General features: G+C 42.6%; 1 protein-coding gene across 1 annotated transcript in view; it reads left to right on the top strand.

Moving 5' to 3' along the window:
- The first annotated feature begins 4,495 nt into the window (after positions 1-4,495).
- The window catches only part of LOC120518915 (voltage-dependent calcium channel gamma-7 subunit-like), a 43,922-nt gene continuing 27,048 nt past the window's right edge, over positions 4,496-21,369 (top strand). The window contains exon 1 of the mRNA XM_039741934.1: positions 4,496-5,509. The gene's annotated coding sequence lies outside the window, so the exon portion shown is untranslated. The remainder of the gene's footprint in view (positions 5,510-21,369) is intronic.

Here is a 21,369-nt window from a genome sequence, read left to right as displayed (position 1 = left end):
AGGAAAGTGTAAACTCCAACCCGGTTTGAACGTGGGGCGAGACTGCAAACTCTGCACCGTCATGTGTTCATTTAGACTACTGAAGAAGAAGAAGATGAAGATGAACCTGTCGATTTATGCTTCAGGTCCAGACCAGAGGAAGTCTTATCTGTTGGTCATTAACTTCCTGAATGTTTATCTTATGTCCATGCGATCCTATTGGTGTAAGGGGGTTATGCTGCCACTTTGGAAAGACCTGCCTAATCATCTATCAATCCATTATCTAACCCGCTAGGGTCACGGGGGTCTCCTGAAGCCAATCTCAGCCAACACAGGGCACAAGGCAGGAAACAAACCCCGGGTGGGGCGCCAGCCCACCGCAGGACACACACACACATCAAGCACACACACGGGACAATTTAGAATCGCCAATGCAACTAACCTGCATGTCTTTGGAGTTTGGGAGGAAACCCACGCAGACATGAGGAGAACATGCAAACTCCACCTACCCGGGTCTCCTAACTGCGAGGCAGCAGTGCTACCCACTGCACCACCGTGCCGCCCTTAGCTTAAATTAATCTTGTTTATTTAACCATTTCATCTTTTTTTAATAAGACATCTGTCAAATTTAATTTGTCATTTGCCTACAGAACCATTTTAAGGAATGCATCCTGACTACGGACAGTTAAACTTTATTCTTGAAAAGAGCCTGTATGTGTGTGTCTATGTACTTAGTATGCATTGCATTAGCATCTTAAAACAAATGATCAGAATGAAGGCACTGAATGGATTGAATTATTTTTTTTTAAAATGCTAGCATAACATCCTCAAAACAACTTGATTCAATCGAGGTTGACTGGGAGTGCAGAACCTATTTGACAATGTTGGGTTTTAGACAGGGGCCTGTCTGCCACAAAGACCCCACAAAAACAAAGCAGCATTCATATGGTGTTAATTTAGAGTCATCAGTTAACTTAACACACACAACTCTGAAGACATGGGAGATAACCCAGAGGAATGCCCACACACACTCTTAAATACAATGGCACACATGGGAGATAATCCAGAGGAATGCCCACACACACTCTTAAATACAATGGCACTTTACTGGGTCCTTGTAGAGCCATTGCTTGACAAAGAACCATTTCGTTCTGAAAAGGGTTCTTTGCATATAAAATATAATTCTTTGGGCTTTGAAGGGTTCCTAATATGTGGACAAAGCAGAATCTTTAATATACAGTATAATAGGCAGGATACCAACAGATCAAAGAAAACCTAAACTTTGTCTATGTCGTTGTGTGCACAAACCCACTGGTATTTCACAGACCTGTTATCTACGTATTTGTGGAGCTAATAAATTAATAAAGGTTCTTTCTGGTACTTTCTTGTGGATGCTCTGATAATTGTTCAAGTGAATATGAGTGTACCCACTGAGGGATTGATGACTTTGCCAGGATTAGAAGATCCCTGGAGCCAGCTGTCCATTTTCCATCCCACTTGTCCTGTACCTGTAGGACGCTACACTGGATGAAATGCAGGAAGCAGTCCTGAATAGGATGTCAATCTGCCACACCTGTACTCATACACACACACACACCGAGCCAAATCAGAGTCACCAAAAAATCTGACATGCTCACCTATGGTTTTACTGAGTTCCTAAACCATTACAATTAATTGTCAAGTAAAGAACATGGAATTCAACTAGGGGAGCATCAGAGTGCAGATTCAAAATTAGGACCTGTGTGGTGTATAAAGGGCCGTTCTTAGCAGTTTGGGTGCCCTACGCAGTTCAGAAATAATGCAGGCCCCGAATGAGGGGGTCCGGGGCGGAGGAACACCCCACTCCCCTCCCCAGGAGCTCAGGAAGGTGTTCTAATAAAACGTCCAGAAAAGAACGACACATTTTAGGATGAGGAGGGTATTGTGACACACGACTTGAGGGACTGGCACGGACGACTGAAGTGCCAGGGGCATGACAGGTGCCCCAGGCCCCCAGCCCGACAAAAAAATTGTAAGCCGGGGCCGGGCTGGGGGCCTCCCTCACGGTCGGGGCCCTACGCGGATGCGTAGTTCGCGGATGCCTAAGAACGTCCCTGGTGTGTGGTGGGATAGGCTCTGATCATCTGAGTCCTTTCAGGACCTGGGCCCGGTCTGACAAGTAACTCATGTCCAAGACAGACCCCTGCAGCAAGAAATTTACTCAAAATGTAGGCTAAACATTCTTTTAATGGCATGTGCTTCTTAAAGAAGGGGATCGTTATTGTTAAAATGGCAAAAAAATGACAATCTCAAAAGTGTTGACTGACACAACGCAGTTTTTTATTTTTTTTTTTTTTTTGTCTAACAATGTGAGTTAATTATCTGTAAAGAACGTCCGGAAACATAAATGAAACAAATGAATCCACTCGAAAGAAGCGGTCATTCTATAAAATACAAATCAGTCAAACATGTCACAATCCAGGTGCGTCCAACCCATCCATTCCCTGCATCTGCTAATCCTAAATACACCGCGCACTCTGAAAATGAGCGATTCTAAAATGTCGCTTTCCTGTTTTATGTGGTTGATCGACAAAGAACCATTTCATTCTGTGAAAGGAAGTTTGCATATGAAGTTGGTTCTTTGGGCTTCGAGAAGTTCATATAAGATAGAAACCTTTAATGTCTAATAGACTAACAGGTTACCATCAGAGGAAGAAAACCTGAATTTAGCCTGCAGTGTCATTATACGCAGTAAGAAACCTTTTAAAGTCAGGAGCTCATTGGTGTTTCACAAATCAGTTATCGTCAATTCATGGCACATTTAAGGAAACTGTTACAGATCTAAATAAATAAAAATTCTTTCGGAAACCTTCCTGTGGGTGGTTGCCCTGTGGCATCGCTCTGAGCAACCACTTTGACTCCTTCATTTTTAAGTGTGTAGCGCGAGTCCACGGCAGTCCAAAGTGTCCTTTTACATGTCGCGCTCGCAGTCGCGCACGCAGTTACGGAATGGCTCACTCTTTCACGTCCTCGGTGTCTCACTCACTTCTTTAATTATTCACTAACTCCTTCCCTTTCACTCTCTCTCTCCCTCGCTCACCCGGTCCAGATCAATGAGACGCTGTTAACTTAACGTGCACGGCCGTGAAGTTTTGTAGAAACGAAGAGGATTCCTGAATAAACCATCGGGCGTGACAAAGAGATGCTAGGAATGGAATTGTGACTCTGAGAGCCGTGAGGCAACATTTCTATCCATTAATATCCTGAACCCACTTCTTTCAGTATGGATGATCACCGTACAGTAACAGAAGGCATAAACTCTGGATGGAATGGCTGCTCAACTCGGGTCTCACACACACCTTCACACGCCCATTTTGAGTAGTAATGTAACCCGACCTGTACTAAGAAAGGCTTATTTAGATATATACACACATCTTGAACTGTCATATTACGGAATTTACTTTACGATACATATCCCCAGGCAAAGCTACTTGGGGGAGGAAACCCACGCAGATAAGACAAGAACATCTCCGTAAAGTAACTCACGTCTCTGGAGAAAAGAGACAATATAATCCTTACCATTGCTCCACTGAGCCAGCTATTATTTCTAATCTCTATTATATCAGTCCAGTGATGTACACTATCCACATCTTCAAAGGAAATCACCAGCATTTCGCCCCTGTTTAATTGCTGTATCCGTATGAGGTACACTTACTTGTGACTCGTCAAACTATTCGTTCTCACTGCAGTTTTTACCTTCGGATTCCTGAACAGTCTTTCAGCTCGCCAGATTCACGTTATTATAGCACTTGAACTCTTCCTACCGTGTAGATGGTGGACTTCTCAACAGATATCTGCAAATACTCGGCTTTGACAGAGGCTGTCCGCAGCCCTTATGCTCCGACAAACACCCGACAGTCATCTGACCCTTCTATACTGTACTGTATATACGTTCACAATAGATTAGAATGTATTGTTTGTTCAAAACCCACTGGAGAAGCTTTTCGCGCAGGTTTTGGAAAGGCAGTACCGAGTCCGTGGAACTCCCAGGCGCGAGGCAGAATAGGAGGAGTCGACGCTGCGCCAGAGAGAAAAAGTTAATGAACGATCATTACGTTTAATTAATCTTAATGATGGGAACAGAGAGCTGTGCCATCGAGAGACGTGCGCTGAGCGTGGTACTGTCCGACGGTCTCTAGCTTCCTCGGAAAAGACGCACTAAGACTCTGTCGCGTAAGACCGCTGCCCATGGGACGTATAAGACGAATAAACCAAATCGACGAGAGCTACGCGAGCGCCTTCTGCAAACCCTAGAAAAAAAAACTGGGAATAAAATAAAATGTGGCGGAACGCGCGGTGCTGTCCGCGGTCCTGATCTCATAACTTCACAGAGGAAGCACGCGAAGATCCCGTGGTGAACATTGCATTTTCAGCAGCGACTCGTTAGCATATCTATCTATCTATCTATCTATCTATCTATCTATCTATCTATCTATCTATCTATCTATCTATCTATCTATCTATCTACTGCCTCGCTCAGGACTCTTCCTTGATGCCAGAAAATTAAGAGAGTATCTTCTCCTGTTGACCCACGGATTGACGTGATTGGGAGGGGGCTGGGGGGTGGAGAACGCAGATACCCCCACCCACCCCACCCCCATTGCCTCTATTTCCCTCTCCATCTCCTTCTCACTCTCTGTCTCTCACCCTCTGCCTATCCTGCACGCCTCTCGCCATCCTCCCGTTCATTCTCCTTTCTTCTCTTCCATGCACTGATATTCTCCTATTCGTCATAAACCCATTTTTACACTCCTTCGATTTTTTTTTGTAATGTGTGATATTACATCACTCCGCAACGCGACTCGGTTCATTTTTAGTTCTTTGCCTGTTTTCATCTGACTATGTGTTATTGAGATATATTCTTTTAAACCAATTTCGGCGTTGCGTCGTGGCTGCGGATTTTTTTTTTTATAAGGCTGAAGAAGTCGCAGAGATCTAGCTGGCGGCTTCCTTCCTAACCTTAGAATCAAATGTTTTTATTCCTGTGTAGCTGGCTAATGAAAACATTTCATGCAATTGCTCCTGCACTGAGTGGGCGAGAAATACTCTTTGGAATTTTTGTGCTTATTAGATGGACAGCTCACAGTCCTGCAGGGAGAACAGCCCTATCAGCTTAATCGGAGCACAAATGCTCGCACAGCGCTTTGGAGCCCCTTGATGGTGTTCTTCCCTCGCTCGTTTTTTTTTTTCTGCCTTTATTTCATTATTCCTTCTGGACGTTAAAGCAGAACGTCTTTCTCATTTCCCTGCACCTCACTCGCCTGCTCTATCGCCCTCTTTCGTTTCCTCACTCACACACACTCTCTCTCTCTCTCCCTCTCCCTCTCCCTCTCTCTCTCTCTCTCTCGCTCTCTCTGTCCTTTTTGCCGCCTTTGTCGAAATTCGCCGCATTGCCGAGTTGTTAAGAATTTAACATTGAGCCGGTGAGCTCTGCAAAGATAGCGCCGCACAGCGCCGCGCAGATCGTCACCTCGGGTAACCGGCCAAGAAGGTGAGTTTGGAAACCTACTCTATGCCTCTGTTTATTATTAATCACCGGGAGTCCTCACGATCGGTTCCCTCTTGGAATACGTGTGTCTCTGTGCACATGTATGTCTGTGCATGTGTCTTTGCGAACAAACACAAGCACTCATTTATATATGTATATCTATATGCACATATGTAAATAGAGTGACAGACAGACAGCTAGACAGACCAACAGACAGACAGACAGATAGATAGATAGATAGATAGATAGATAGATAGATAGATAGATAGATAGATAGACGGCTGTGTGTGTATGGTCGTGTCTTTTCGGATGGGGTTCTGTTATCTGGGAGGGAGTTTTCACGAAATATTGCTACACAACCCCGGGGTAAGTTTTGCCTTGTGTTATTTTACATTCATTTGCAGTTTCATGTCTCTTGTTTCTAAAGCGTGTGATGTGTAGATTTCACCATTGACGATGACACGTGTGTGTGTGTGTGTGTATGTGTGTGTGTGTCCCAGGATGACAGAGTCCGCTTGTTCAAAACTATTCAGTCCTCCGTTGGACTTTCAACAGAAGTCGCGTTTATGTTTCTCTCAATTAGAGATGTGCGGCACGGATAGCATTCATGCGCTGCCGTAATAACACTGTACAAGAAACGGCCTCTTCTTTTTATGATGAAAGAGCTTAATAGGAGAGGCACAAAATCGAGTTTTTTCTTCTTTTTTTTAAGAAAAGGAAAACAGGATTCTGCTTTAAAGGACGGAGCTCAATGAGCTCTTGTTAGCAACTTCTAAAAGGCGCTGAGGGTGCATGTGTTTTAACTGACCCTGAATCGTATTTATTTGATTTTACGATTAAAACTGACATTGGTTGTGAAAAAAAATGCACGTTGGTGACAAGGCTAAACTTTAGTGCTCCCAGTCATTTAAAACTTCAGGATACCAGTCTGAAGTTTGGTTTTACTTTTCTGGGCCGCATCAGTTGAGATTTATTATGTAGATCTACTGTCAGGCTCATTTTACTGAGGGAGGAAAAGATGATATAAGAAATAGCCAGATAAACTACCTCCAACAGAGATGACAGTGATAATAATAATAATAATAATAATAATAATAATAATAATAATAATAATAGGGTGACACATGGCACAGTGTTTAGCACAGCTTCTTCACAGTTCTAGGGTCATTGCTTAAGATCCAGGCCTACTCAGAATGATGGTTCTGTAATGGCACTTCACTCAGGGCAGTCTTAACGCATGGGCATGCTGGGCAGTTGCCCCGGGGCACCATGAGTATAGGGGCTCCATGCTAATCTATGTATGTTGTGACTTGCTGAGTGGCTGCGTAGGTAGGGGTCCCAGTGCACTGCTTTGCCTGGGGGCCTATAATGCTGTTAAGAAGGCCCTGACTTCACTGGATTGTGTGGTTCTTCATAGAGCCATTGCTTGACTAAGAACCATTTCATTCTCAAAAGGGTTCTTTGCTTCTGAAGTTGTTTTTTTGTTTGTTTTTTTTTTTTTTGCTTTGAAAAGATAAGAAGTCTGGTAGGCAGGATACAACGGACCAAGACAACCTGAACTTTGCCTATGTTATTACACCCAGTAAGAGTTGTTTAAAATCAGAAACCCACTGGTATTTTATAAATGTGTTCTTATCTCTTCATGGTGATGTATGGAGACTCCTACGAATCTCAAAAACACTAAGGACATTTCTAGAACCTTTATGTGGATGGATCTTTAGAGGAAAAAAATCCCTTTTATGGCTCCAGTCTGATCAAGCACTCTGGCACCTTTATTTTTAAGAATGTGGGTAACTGTCTGTGTAGAGTTTGCATGTTCTCCCTATGGTGAGTCCAAAATGGCCTGTCTGGTACAGGTGTGTGAAAAGTAGCTAAATATGATCTGCCTTGGACTGGCATGCTATCCTGGGCTGGTTTCTTTTCTTTCATTGATGCTACTATGTAAAATGGATGGAGAGATATAATAATAATAATAGCACTCTGTTCGGGGCTTGTTCCTCCCTTATACGTGATGTTTCTGGGATGGGCTCCACCATACCGTCATCATAGACTGGATTAAGTAAGTGTACAGTGGCACAGTGTTGCTTAGCAGAGCTTCTTCACAATTCCAGGTACATGGATTAAGATCCTGGCCTTGGTCGCTGTCTGTGTGGAGTTTGCTTGTTCTGCCTATGGCAAGTCTATATTGGCTTGCTACAAATGAGTGTACTTTAACTTGAACTGGCATGGTAATCCTGGGTTGGTTCCTGCCCTGTCTTGATGCTGCCACAGAAATGGATGTTGTAATAATAATAATAATAATAATAATAATAATAATAATAATAATAATGGTGATGAAATCTGTCCAGGGTTGGTTCCTGCATTACACTTGATGCTTCCAGGACAGGCACCACCACTAATGATCATAGTCTGGATTAAGCAACTGTGAGAAAAATATGTTGTTACTGTATGTTGTCATAAAGCGGTGTCATGATGGCGCCGTCGTTAACGCTGCTGCCTCACTTCTCCAGTAGAATGGCTTTAAATCCCAGCCTGTTGCATTGTGCATTGTGTTGCACATTCTCATCGTGCACATGGTGGTTTTTCTCCAGGTACTCAGATTGTCTGCTCCTATCCCATGTGTGAGTGTGTAGATGTGTGTGAGTGTGCTCTGAGATGGACTTGTGCCCCATAGCTACCACCAGGAAGCTGCCATTGATGGGATAGGCTCTGGCCCCTTTGACCCTCAACTGGTATTTGGTGATGGAGCCTCATTGATTCAGCATCTTGGATTTGATTATTTTGTCAAGTCGCCGTCCTTGGAAGGCTTACCCCTCTTTGAATGAGGTTTTTCTTCAGCTGTTTGAGTTTTCTCTTGAAATCTCCAAAGGTATGCATTAGCTTGGCAACTCTCATGTCAGATTGGCTCTGTGTGGTAGAGTGGACCTTGTGATGGACTGTTTCCCCACCCAAGATTGGTTCCTGTTTTGTACTCCTTGCTACTCTGATACGCCCTGTCCACCTCTGACCCGGAACTGGATTTATCAGGCTTGTGAATGTTAGTTCAGGTTACAATAATTGGACGTCAAGGTGAAGAGAGGTCCTGCTCCAACTTACACAGAGCCTAATTTGGTTTGTGGAAGAGGTGTCTTCCCTGTGGAGTTTACTACTACTACTACTACTTCTACTAATAATAATACATTTACTACAACTACTACACACTACCACTCCTACTACTACTACTAATAATAATACTCTTACTACTACTACTATTAATACTAATAATAATAATAAAGAAAATAAATATGACTGCTACTACCACCGCTACCACTACTACTACTAATAATAATAAATATGACTAATACTACTACTACCACTACCACTACTACTACTACTATTACTACTACTATTAATAATAAGAATAATAATAAATATGACTACTACTACGACCACTACCACTACTACTACTACTATTACTACTACTATTAATAATAAGAATAATAATAAATATGACTACTACTACTACTATTACTATTACTACTACTACTAATAATAATAATAATATTAATACTAATACTGCTATTACCACTACCACTACTATTACTACTACTACTACTAATAATAATAATAATAATTAATATGACCACTGCTACCAACACTTTTACTCCTCCTCCTACTACTACTACTAATAATAATACTTCTGATACTACATACTACTACTCCTACTATTACTAATATAATAATAATAATAATAATAATAACAATGGAGTAACTGAGTCTAATTCCTATCACCTACCCCTGGTCCAAGGTTGCCAGCACAGCTCATAGACCCCCTGGACTGACCTTTTCCACCAAGAGCCCAGAATCAGGGGGCTGTTTCATCGCAATGCGTCCCAATTTCAAATCTTCACACTGCTTGATTGGTTTCCCTGACTGACTAAATCTCTAGGTGGACGACTTTTGTAAATGAATATTCCATGTGCATTTGCGTTTGCTAATGTAAAGGTCAGGCCAGCCTTCAGCCGAGGGGTAGGTGAGGAGCTTTAGTCTTTATTGCCTGCCTCCTGATCCACCGTGGCAGATGTTTGTGCCTTGGGCCCCGTGCTTTTCCACGCTCAGCTGTGTCCTGAAAGGTAGATAATGAGGCGGGAGGCTCGGTGCGGCGCTTCGCCAACAAATTAACTTTTTTTTCCCCTGCATTGCTGCATTTTGCCTTGGATTGGTCAGTCACATGAGCTCGGGGAGAGTAGGAAGTGGTGGACTTGTGTGTACAGAGGTGGTGATCAGATCTGCGCAGGTTATGAACTCTCACGAAGGGAGACCCTCTCTGGTTGGTGTTAGAAGGTGATGATGTTGTTCTCCGTGACATTGTGTGTCATTTTGGTTATTTCCTTGAGACACTGAGTTGTCAGTAAGCTTTCTTCATGTCTAAGTTGAGCTTAGCTTGAGTATCCACAGCGGACTTTGCTTTCATTTCCACTGGTTTTGCCTAACTGGCTCTTAACGGCTCCGTGCCCGTTCAGCCCACTGGGTAATTAATCCTGTTTGTAATTTCTGCAACTTCCCTTTGGGATCAATAAAGTATATTTAATATCCCTCTTACTTGCTGAAGCTGAATTCTGCCACCAGTGTGCTCTGCTAAAAAAAATAAATAGTAAAACATGGAACAATCCGTTTGTGTAGTTCAAGTGGAAAGCTTTTAAAACATATCGGGGTGAGATCCTGCACTCTCCAAAATGACCCTGTACTCTGATGTGGGGCTCCTTGTCGCTCCAGTGCTTACCCAAGCGCCTTGTCATTCTGGGAAGAGTTCTTTGTATATGAAGTCGGCTCTTTGTGCTTTGAAAAACTTCCCAATATGTAGAAGAAACCTGAAATCTGTAATGGTGGGCTGCAGGACTTACAATCCCCTCACTTAGCTCGTGAGTCCTTTTTAAAATCATCACTCACTGGTATCTCACAAACCTGTTATCGTCTATTGGTGGTTATTCACTGTATGGGGTCGGTTACTCATGTAAAGTAATATCAATTTTATTGAATTTTTTATTTAAAAATATTTTTAATTTATTTTATTTTAATTTATTAATTTACAGATGTAAACAAGTAAAGGGTCTTTCTGGAACCTTCATGTGGATGGGTCTTAACTCTTGTGGCATCTCTCTGAAGAACCGCTGTGGCACCTTGAGTTTTGAGAGTGTGGGACGACTTAAGCTGACGTCACGTTACGCGACCTCAGATCAAAGGAGAAGTCCGACTTGAAGAGTGAATGTGTCAAACGACACGACCGCGTCACGAGTGTCTTGCGTAGTTTCACATTCCCCAAGTGTTACACACTCTCTCCCCTTTGCCTCGCAGAGCCTTTGAAGGTATGGCGAGTTCAGCAGCAGTCTCGGCCTTTTTTGTTTTTCTAGTTTCCATTTCATCAGGGTACGTAAAACACGCAGCGTCACACAGACCCAGCCTTCTGTCCGCAAAGTCCGAACGAGCCGCATTCCCGATCGTCACTGCCGTCTAGGCGTTGCACTTGCAGCCTCTCAGGCACACAGAGCCCACCACTAGGAGTTAATAAACTGTTTGTATCAGACCTGTTTGATTTAGTTGCGGGCGACCTGGCGAGTCGGACTCAGTCACCGGGTAAGTCGGTTGCAGTGGCGTAGCTCGAGTTCGTGCCGCTCGGGGCGGGGCGGGGCTTCAATTTGCCGCCTTCCGACATATCTGAATATGTTAAACTCTTTAAATAGAAAATTAAAATCACGTATAGAGAAAAATGAAGATACATTTTGCATAGATTTGTTCATATATAAAGAAACAGCAATCATTTTTATATACATTTATAAGCGCATCAACTAGACAAGAATATAGTATAGACGCACTGATAAGCCGTGTTCTAATTATTAGTTTAACATAATTACGCTACGAAAACCAGAACCAAAGTAATAGGTGGGGATAGCAGAGCAAGAACGCATTCGGATTAATAACGAAACGAAATTATAAATTGTAAATTAGTTGTTTATCTTCCTAGAAATTATTATCGGTGTAACGTTTATGTTTATTTTGGTCATTGCCTCACACATTTCAACTGCTGTGTCTGATGCAGAAGGACAGTCTGAACATTATTTTTCAAGCATTTGTGGGTTAAAAATCAGAGAATTTGACTTTTTTCATACATGAGTGATATTTTTCCGAACCCTGCTGCTTACACACGAATTGTACTGAGCCTTGTGGCTAATAATGCCGCCCCCAAAAATGTGCCGCCCGAGGCGGACCGCCCCCTCCCAGCTACGCCACTGGTCGGTTCCAACCATTCATTATCCAACCCGCTATATCCTAACTACAGGATCGCCAATGCACCTGAAGTGCATGCCTTTGGACTGTGGGAGGAAACTCACGCAGACACGGGGAGAACATAAAAACTCCACGCGAAGCGAACCCGGGTCTCCTAACTGCGAGGCAGCAGCGCTACCTACAACACCACCGTGCCGCCCCCTGGCTAAGGTTATGAAAACGAATTCTGCAACTGAAAATCGCTGGCAAAGTCGTATGATTTGACGCGACCTTTAGCTGTTAGGGGGCTACAGGACTCAAGAAAACGTCAAGAGCACGGCAGTGTTAACTGCTTCAGAGAGAGAGCCTCATTGCCTCTCAGTGTGTCAAATTACACGACAAGAATCTCAGGGCGGGACTGTTCTTCACAGCTTTTCATCATGGGGGCACAGCTCCACAGACGTACATTTGTGTCATCTCATTTATGGAGCTCACCAAAATAAGCCGAACTCCCATCTATCTTTTCTTCATCTTCCACCTTTGTGTGGTACAACATGCAGAAAACATTGAAGCGTCGTGTGTGTGCTGATGGCATAGTACAAAAGAACACACACCCTGCCCCTCCTGTTATTTGAGGTTGCCATTATGTCTCCATATTTGTAGGCGTTGTGCTTCCAGCTGTGCTCATTGGCAGTTCACTCTTTTTATTCGAACATGTTATTGATTTTATTAAAATCAAACAACATTCCACACAAAGCAAGTCAAGTTTAACAAAACTGGGTTCGAAACAAATCGACTCCCACCGATGAGAAAGAGAGCTGAGCCAGCCGAGTAAAGCTTTAATAAGAGTAAAAATATGTAAATAAATAAATGAGTCAAAATAAACAGAATAAAAAAGAGGGGAGAGAATCCGCTTCCTCAATTTAAATGCTTATTCCAATATGTTATCGATCAGATCCTGCCAGGTTTTGTACATATCCTCCCAGTGAGAATTTGATTTTTTTCCAGTTTCAGATAATAAATAACACCAGTTACCCACTGGCTTAACACAGGTGAGCTGGGATTCTACCAGTTGAGCAAAGACAAGTCTACGTGCCAATAGTGAAGTAAAGGCAATCAGAGTTTGTTTGTCCTTCTTCACGGTCAGCCCACCACACACGGCTGTCAATGCATCAGGTGGGATTCGGACCCCGAGGCTCTCTGAGAGACGTTTAAAGATTTTGCTCCATAATGTTGTCAAATTGGTGCGTGTGGCCCAGTGAGGCTGGGGCTCGATTGCAATGTTCGCCAAGTTGGCTCTTGCCCTGGAAATATTTTGGGCATTTTAAAATGATAAAGATGTGCTCAATGAAAGATTTGAAAGTTGAATAGCTGTATGCCTGTGGTGGGCTGGCACCCTGCCCGGGGTTTGTTTCCTGCCTTGTGCCCTGTGTTGGCTGAGATTGGCTCCAGCAGACCCCCGTGACCCTGTATTAGGATATAGCGGGTTGGATAATGGATGGATGGCTATGTCATATTTCAAACAAGTAATGTTATATACGGGGGACGTTCAAAATGTTTCCGCACTCTATCAATTATGAATTTCAAAAACAAATGACATCACTTTTCTACATAGTCACAATCGTTTGCGATGCAATTTTCCCAGTCACATGACGCTCTCAGACACCACCAATCACCACCAAAAATGTAAAAGTGCGCAAACGTTTTAACATCCCTCGTACAGTCAAAGTAAAAAGTATGTGAACCCTTTGGAATGATCTGGTTAACTGCAAGAATTGGTCATAAAAAGTGATCTGATCTTCATCTAAGTCACAGGTCCAGGGGCCTCATGTCTAAACGGTGCGTACGCACAGAAATGTGGGGTAAGAACTTTTCCACGTTCAAATCGTGATGTATAAAACCTACACTTGGCGTAAAGCCACGCGCTTTTCCACAGTACCTCATACCTTGTCGTTCGCAAGTTCTCCGCTTGGTTTTGCAGACTGGCGGCACCCAGCGTCAAAGCAATGGTACTGTTCCTGTGTGATTACTCATTATTTATAAATACACTGGAACTAACCGCATATTGTTTATTAGTGTAACGCACCTGATTGTAATTAACTCGTAACAATATAATGGCGTGGGGAATAGCCATAGTATTCCAAATACCATAACTGCTTTAGCGTTGTTACTCTCACTGCACCTTCTTCTTCTTCTTCTTCTTCTTCTTCTTCTTTCAGCTCCTCCCATTAGAAGTTGCCACAGCAGATCAACTTTTTTCATATTACTCTCACTGCACCACTTGGAGTATTTATTTGTGAATTTCCCCTTGGGATTAATAAAGTATCTATCTATCTATCTATCTATCTATCTATCTATCTATCTATCTATCTATCTATCTATCTATCTATCTATCTATCTATCTATCTATATTATATAGTGCCTTTCCTATCTATCTATCTATCTATCTATCTATCTATCTATCTATCTATCTATCTATCTATCTATCTATCTATGTATCTATCTATCTATCTATATCACTGTATCTGAGTGTGAATCACAGCAGCAGCTCATCGGAAAGAGAATTATCGGTATACAGCTTTAAGGACACGCTGTCTCAGTCACAGCAAAATGTTTCAAAGCCTTTCCTGTACAGACCTCGCGGTTCAGAAACAGTTTCATCCCAAGAACTCTAAACGCACTCAATCATTGCTCCTTGTAGAACTGTTTGGACTTATAAGTACAATCGCCTCACTGTAAACTTCCACTACAGTTATAATATCGCACAACCTGCGCCACTTTATAAAGTGTGTATTTACATATGATGACGATATCATTTTTAAGATGAAATGCAGCAAAATATGTTTATTATATTATACACATAAAACTTTAACTTCATTTCAATAATCTATATTCTTCACTGGGACTGACGTGAAGGACAGAATAATTAAACATGTACTATGAAGATATTTCAATGTTCCTTAAATGTTTTGAAGAATCGGCGCTCTAAGCTTACAGATGACTTAACTTCTATTACAGAGCTGATTGTGTGGCGATCGGTTACTTGGGGAAAGAACAGCAAGGACTGCAAGGGGGGCCACGCCAATATATATTGAATATAACACAGAAAGAGAAAATAACGACACAGCTAAAAACGCAGCAGAAAATTTCGACAAAAGTTAAACGCTTGTGTCATGAGCACGAGGCGGCCATGCAGTGTCCACAACGGACGTGGCCATCCGCCGTGCATAAGATAACATATTGACATTGGATTTTCTCTATTGGACATAGAGCCGCCCCTGAGTACTGCTGCAATAAATAATTTCATCGAAGGTCGCACACAATCACTGCGTCGTGAAACCCATGTTTAATAACGTGCTTTAACTCCTATCATCATGAAAATGATATCACGTATGCATCTCAGTATTTTAGTTATTCAGAGAGCTGTAATATCACAAATGTAATGGATTCTGTGTCCAGTTGGAGGAAGAGAGCCAGTTTAAGAAGCAAGTAGTGATTCACACACATAGAGCACATACGAGTAGAAGATCAAATACAAAACAAAGCATTTAACGTGCTACTTTAATTACGATGTGATTTGAGAAACTGGTTAGTTAAACGATTTTAAGATGAAGTTTATGATGTTCTACTAAATGACAAAATAAACTACGTGATTAAAGTGGAAATGTCGAGATTGAAGTTGACATTTTGTGCTTTTTCCCCACCGTGTGCCTTTTTTCTCTGTACCCTAATAAGCTTTCATATGACACTCAGACAGTGGGCTACGACTCTTCTTTTCACGGCGACTTTGATATGTGACTTCTTTTTTATTTCCGGCACTGTGCGACTTTGTAGAACGTGAGCTTTCAAGTTTCTCCAACACGCTATGTTACTCGATCAACTTCCTTTTGTTGATTATACCACGGTTTATTTGAACAAATAGTATGTTTTTCCTTTGCCTCCACTTGGTATTCCCTGAAATTCTTATATTTTCCCTGTGCTTTTCCCATTGTCTTTTTACAGAACGCTGAGCTTAAGGACTATTTATATTGATTTGCATATTCATAGAGGCGTAATTCTGGGAGGAGTTGGGGCGGGACAGCAGGCGCGTGCACGAGCGTTACTTTTCACGCTGATTCCTGCATCTGGATTTTTCTGTGCGTAAGCACATTTCGACTTTTGTGCTTACGCCATGTTATAGTGCGAATTCTACGCACGGCGTTATGCATGAGGCCCCTGGTCTTTAAGCTAAAGACACACAAAACATTCTACTCCTTCATGTCTTTATTTTACAAACACATTCAACGTTCACAATGGTAGTGGAAAAAGTAAGTGAACCTTGGGATTTAATAACTGGTTGACCCTCCTTTGGCAGCGATGACCTCAAACAGGCGCTTCCCGTAACTGCAGATCAGACCTGCACATCATGAGGGGGGGATTTGAGCCCCTTCTTCCCTGCAGACCTGCCTTAACTCTCCCATAGTCTTTGGTTGTCTTCTGTGTGTTGTTCTCTCTCTTCAAGTCATTCAATAGGATTGAGGTCTGGGCTCTGACTGGGCTGCTCCAAAAGGCAGAGTTTGTTCTTCTGAAGCCATTGTGCTGTGGACTTGCTGCGATGTTTGGGCTCATTGTCCTGTTGCATCACCAAGCCTCTTCTGAGCTTAAGTTGATGGACAGACACCCTCACATTATCCTGGAGAAATTGTTAATAAACTTGTGAATTCATTTTCCATTCAATGATGGCAAAGCTGTCCAGACCCTGATGCAGCAAAGCAGGCCCAAATCCTGATGTTCCCTCCACCATACTTTACTGTAGGGATGATGTTCTGATGTTGATATGCGGTGCCCTTTTTACGCCAAATGAAGTTCTGCTTGTTCCTCCCAAATAGTTCAATTTTGGTCTCATCACTCCACAAAACATTTTCCCAGTACTGTTGTGGAGTGTCCAAGTGATCTTTCACAAACTTCAGGCGTTCAGCAATGTTCTTGTTTGATAGCAGTGGCTTTCTTCTTGGTGTCCTGCCATGGACTCCTTTCTTGTTCAATGTTTTGCATATAGTTGACTCCTAAACAGAGATGTTAGCCAGTTCTAATGACTTCTTCAAGTCCTTTGCTGTCACTCTAGGGTTCTTCTTTACCTCATTGCTGACTCTGCGTTGTGCTCTTGGGGTCATCTTGGCAGGGCGCCCACTTCTAAACAGAGTAGCCACAATACCACATTGTCTCCATTTATAGACAACTTGCCTAACAGTAGACTGGTGAATATCTCAGATCTTTGAGATGACTTTGTAACCCTTTCTATCCTCATGTAGATGAACAATTCTCCATCATAGCTCTTCAGACAGCGAGGCGTGATTCCCATCTGGATATGCCTCTTGTCAGAAGCTCCAACTCAAACTTTATCGTGTTTTTGATCAATCAAAGTCATTCTAGGGCACCACACATCTGAACTCGTGTCATTAAATGGACTCCACGTGTGCTAAATTCGGACTACAATGAGCTTTTTAAAAAGTCATTAGCTTAGAGTTCACTTACTTTTACCAACCGTCAGTTTCACAGTTTAAATGATTTATTCAATATGGTCAAAAAATCTCTGAAAATCTTTGTATCTTTACTTCTAGGAGACGGTGTGTGTTTGTTAGTGTGACTGACATGAAGATACAACCAGGTTTTATATGGAAATTAGACATAAATAGAGATCAGTCCTAGGGGTTCACATACTTTATACTTTGACTGCATATACTAACTGTGTAAGCCTGTGCTGTAAAAAGCCTGGGGTCCTAGAAACTATTGAAATCATCAGAAACAAAACTGAAACGTAGAGATGTCGGGAACTTGAAAGGAACTACTCTGGGCGTCTCTCTTCTAGGAGGATTCGTTTTGCCGACACACTCGCATCGCTTGTGTATCCTGGGAAGTGGAGCCCTTAGCCCAGGGGTGTCGAACTCCAGTCCCGGAGGGCCACAGTGGCTGCAGTTTTTCATTCGGACCCTTTTCCTAATCAGTGCCCAGTTTTCACTGCTAATTAACTCCTCTTCCCCTCATTTTAATAGCCCTGTTCTTAAGGATTCAGTCCTCTGAATTGATTCCTTTCTTTATTAAATGGCAGCCAAACAGAAATGAGACGTGAAACGAGCCAACAGATGGCCAGCTAAATCAGGGCTTCGAATTTCAACCAATTTCACTCCAACCAGTCTCTTAATGAGAAGCCCATTCTTGTTGTTAATTAAACTCGTTATTTAATTTCGTGGCCTGTTGCTTCCCTCATTCTGCCACAGCAGACATTTCCAGAACTGTTGATTTTTCTGTTTTTTCTAAGACCACCGTCACAATGTTTTGGTGAGCTGAGAGATCAGCCTTACTGAGACCTCCACCTTTCTTTATTTTCACATATTGTGTGATGGGCACAGGCGAGCTAGTCATGTGGATTCTTGTTTTGTGTTTCGTTATTGTTTGGCTAAGGGGCCTGAGTCAGGTTAATTAAAATGAAGGCAAAAGAAGGTAATTAGATAGATAGATAGATAGATAGATAGATAGATAGATAATAGATAGATAGATAGATAGATAGATAGATAGATTTAAAAGGCACTATATAATAGATAGATAGATAGATAGATAGATTTAAAAGGCACTATATAATAGATAGATAGATAGATATTTAATTTATTTTTATTTAATTTATTATTACATTTATATAGCGCTTTTCAAGACACTCAAAGCGCTTTACATACAAGGGGGGGGATCTCCTCAACCACCACCAGTGTGCAGCATCCACCTGGATGATGCGACGGCAGCCATAGTGCGCCAGAACGCCACCACACACCAGCTTACTGGTGGAGAGGAGACAGAGTGATGAAGCCAATCAGTGTATGGGGATGATTAGGAGGCCATGACGGTCAGAGGCCAATGGGCAAATCTGGCCAGGATGCCGGGGTAACACCCCTACTCTTTCCGAAAGACATCCTGGGATTTTTAATGACCACAGAGAGTCAGGACCTCGGTTTAACGTCTCATCCGAAAGACGGTGCTTTTTTTTTTTTTTACAGTATAGCGTCCCCATCACTATACTGGGGCATTAGGACCCACACAGACCACAGGGTGAGCACCCCCTGCTGGCCTCACTAACACCTCTTCCAGCAGCAACCTAGTTTTTCCCAGAAGGTCTCCCATTCAGGTACTGACCAGGCTCAACCCTGCTTAGCTTCCGTGGGCAACCAGACTAGGGCTACAGGGTGATATGGCTGCTGATAGATAGATAGATAGATAGATAGATAGATAGATAGATAGATAGATAGATAGATAGATAGATAGATAGATAGATAGATAGATAGATAGATAGATAGATAGATAGATAGATAGATAGATAGATAGATAGATAGATAGATAGATAGATAGATACTTTATTAATCCCAAAGGGGAAATTCACATAATCCAGCAGCAGTATACTGATACAAAGAAACAATATTAAATTAAATAGTAATAAAAATGAAAAAAATTACCAGAGAAAAACTGGTCACAAATTAAGAAGATGGTGTGAGTGAAAACCTGCAGCCTCTGCGGCCCTCCAGGACCGGAGCTCAACACCCGCGCCTTAGCCTCACTTCCGGACTGGACAGACAGACAGACACACGCACACACATTTCCCAAGTGGATGTTTACAGTGCATCTGGAAAGTATTCACAGCGCATCACTTTTTCCACATTTTGTTATGTTACAGCCTTATTCCAAAATGGATTAAATTCATTTTTTCCCTCAGAATTCTACACACAACACCCCATAATGACAACGTGAAAAAAGTTTACTTGAGGTTTCTGCACATTTATTAAAAATAAACAAACTGAGAAATCCCATGTCCATAAGTATTCACAGCCTTTGCTCAATACTTTGTCGATGCACCTTTGGCAGCAATTCCAGCCTCAAGTCTTTTTGAATATGATGCCACACGCTTGGCACACCTATCCTTGGCCAGTTTCGCCCATTCCTCTTTGCAGCACCTCTCAAGCTCCATCAGGTTGGATGGGAAGCGTCGGTGCACAGCCATTTTAAGATCTCTCCAGAGATGTTCAATCGGATTCAAGTCTGGGCTCTGGCTGGGCCACTCAAGGACATTCACAGAGTTGTCCTGAAGCCACTCCTTTGATATCTTGGCTGTGTGCTTAGGGTCGTTGTCCTGCTGAAAGATGAACCGTCGCCCCAGTCTGAGGTCAAGAGCGCTCTGGAGCAGGTTTTCATCCAGGATGTCTCTGTACATTGCTGCAGTCATCTTTCCCTTTATCCTGACTAGTCTCCCAGTTCCTGATGCTGCCACCACCATGCTTCACTGTAGGGATGGTATTGGTACTGGTGATAAGCGGTGCCTGGTTTCCTCCAAACGTGACGCCTGGCATTCACACCAGAGAGTTCAATCTTTGTCTCATCAGACCAGAAAATTTTGTTTCTCATGGTCTGAGAGTCCTTCAGGTGCCTTTTGGCAAACTCCAGGCGGGCTGCCATGTGCCTTTTACTAAGCAGTGGCTTCCGTCTGGCCTGATTGGTGGATTGCTGCAGAGATGGTTGTCCTTCTGGAAGGTTCTCCTCTCTCCACAGAGGACCTCTGGAGCTCTGACAGAATGACCATCGGGTTCTTTGTCACCTCCCTAACCAAATCCCTTCTCCCCCAATCGCTCAGTTTAGATGGCCGGCCAGCTCTAGGAAGAGTCCTGGTGGTTTCGAACTTCTTCCACTTACGGATGATGGAGGCCACTGTGCTCATTGGTCCTCTCAAAGCAGCAGAAATTTTTCTGTAACCTTCCCTAGATTTGTGCCTCGAGACAATCCTGTCTCGGAGGTCTACAGACAATTCCTTTGACTTCATGCTTGGTTTGTGCTCTGACATGAACTGTCAACTGTGGGACCTTCTATAGACAGGTGTGTGCCTTTCCAAATCAGGTCACATCAACTGAATTGACCACAGGTGGACTCCAATGAAGCTGCAGAAACATCTCAAGGATGATCAGGGGAAACAGGATGCACCTGAGCGCAATTTGGAGCTTCATGGCAAAGGCTGTGAATACTTATATACATGTGCTTTCTCAATTTTTTTATTTTTAATAGATTTGCAAAAACCTCAAGTAAACTTTTTTCACGTTGTCATTATGGGGTGTTGTGTGTAGAATTCTGAGGGAAAAAAAGAATTTAATCCATTTTGGAATAAGGCTGTAACATAACAAAATGTGGAAAAAGTGATGCGCTGTGAATACTTTCCGGATGCACTGTAGATACAAGATACAGCAAAGTGAAGGTCTGTGATACGATTTACGTAAACTTCTGGAGATCCCAGCGAATTACAGACACACGTCGCGCTCTGCACTTCTCTCTGACTTGCTATGACAAAGTCAAACTGCTTTGATTTTTTGGTAGCACGTTGGCAGTCGTCTAGGTGGGCTTATGTGTCTGCAGGAATTAGCAGCCAACGTGCACTCATCTGGAAGCACAATAACGGTGTGAAATAATGGCAGCTACAAGGAAAGAACAGCAATTGAGGGCTCTGGACAATACAAACGGCACACAAACACTAATTTCTGTTCGATGTTTTCTTTATTTCCTTACCACTCAAAGGTAAAAAAAAAAAAACATGGATTGAGACTCCAAGATTCTTCCGG

The sequence above is a fragment of the Polypterus senegalus genome, chromosome 18 (assembly GCF_016835505.1).
Source record: "Polypterus senegalus isolate Bchr_013 chromosome 18, ASM1683550v1, whole genome shotgun sequence".
Taxonomy (NCBI): Eukaryota; Metazoa; Chordata; class Cladistia; order Polypteriformes; family Polypteridae; genus Polypterus; species Polypterus senegalus.
The sequence above is the reverse complement of the archived record's forward strand: the minus strand, read 5'-3'. Positions and strand labels throughout refer to the sequence as shown.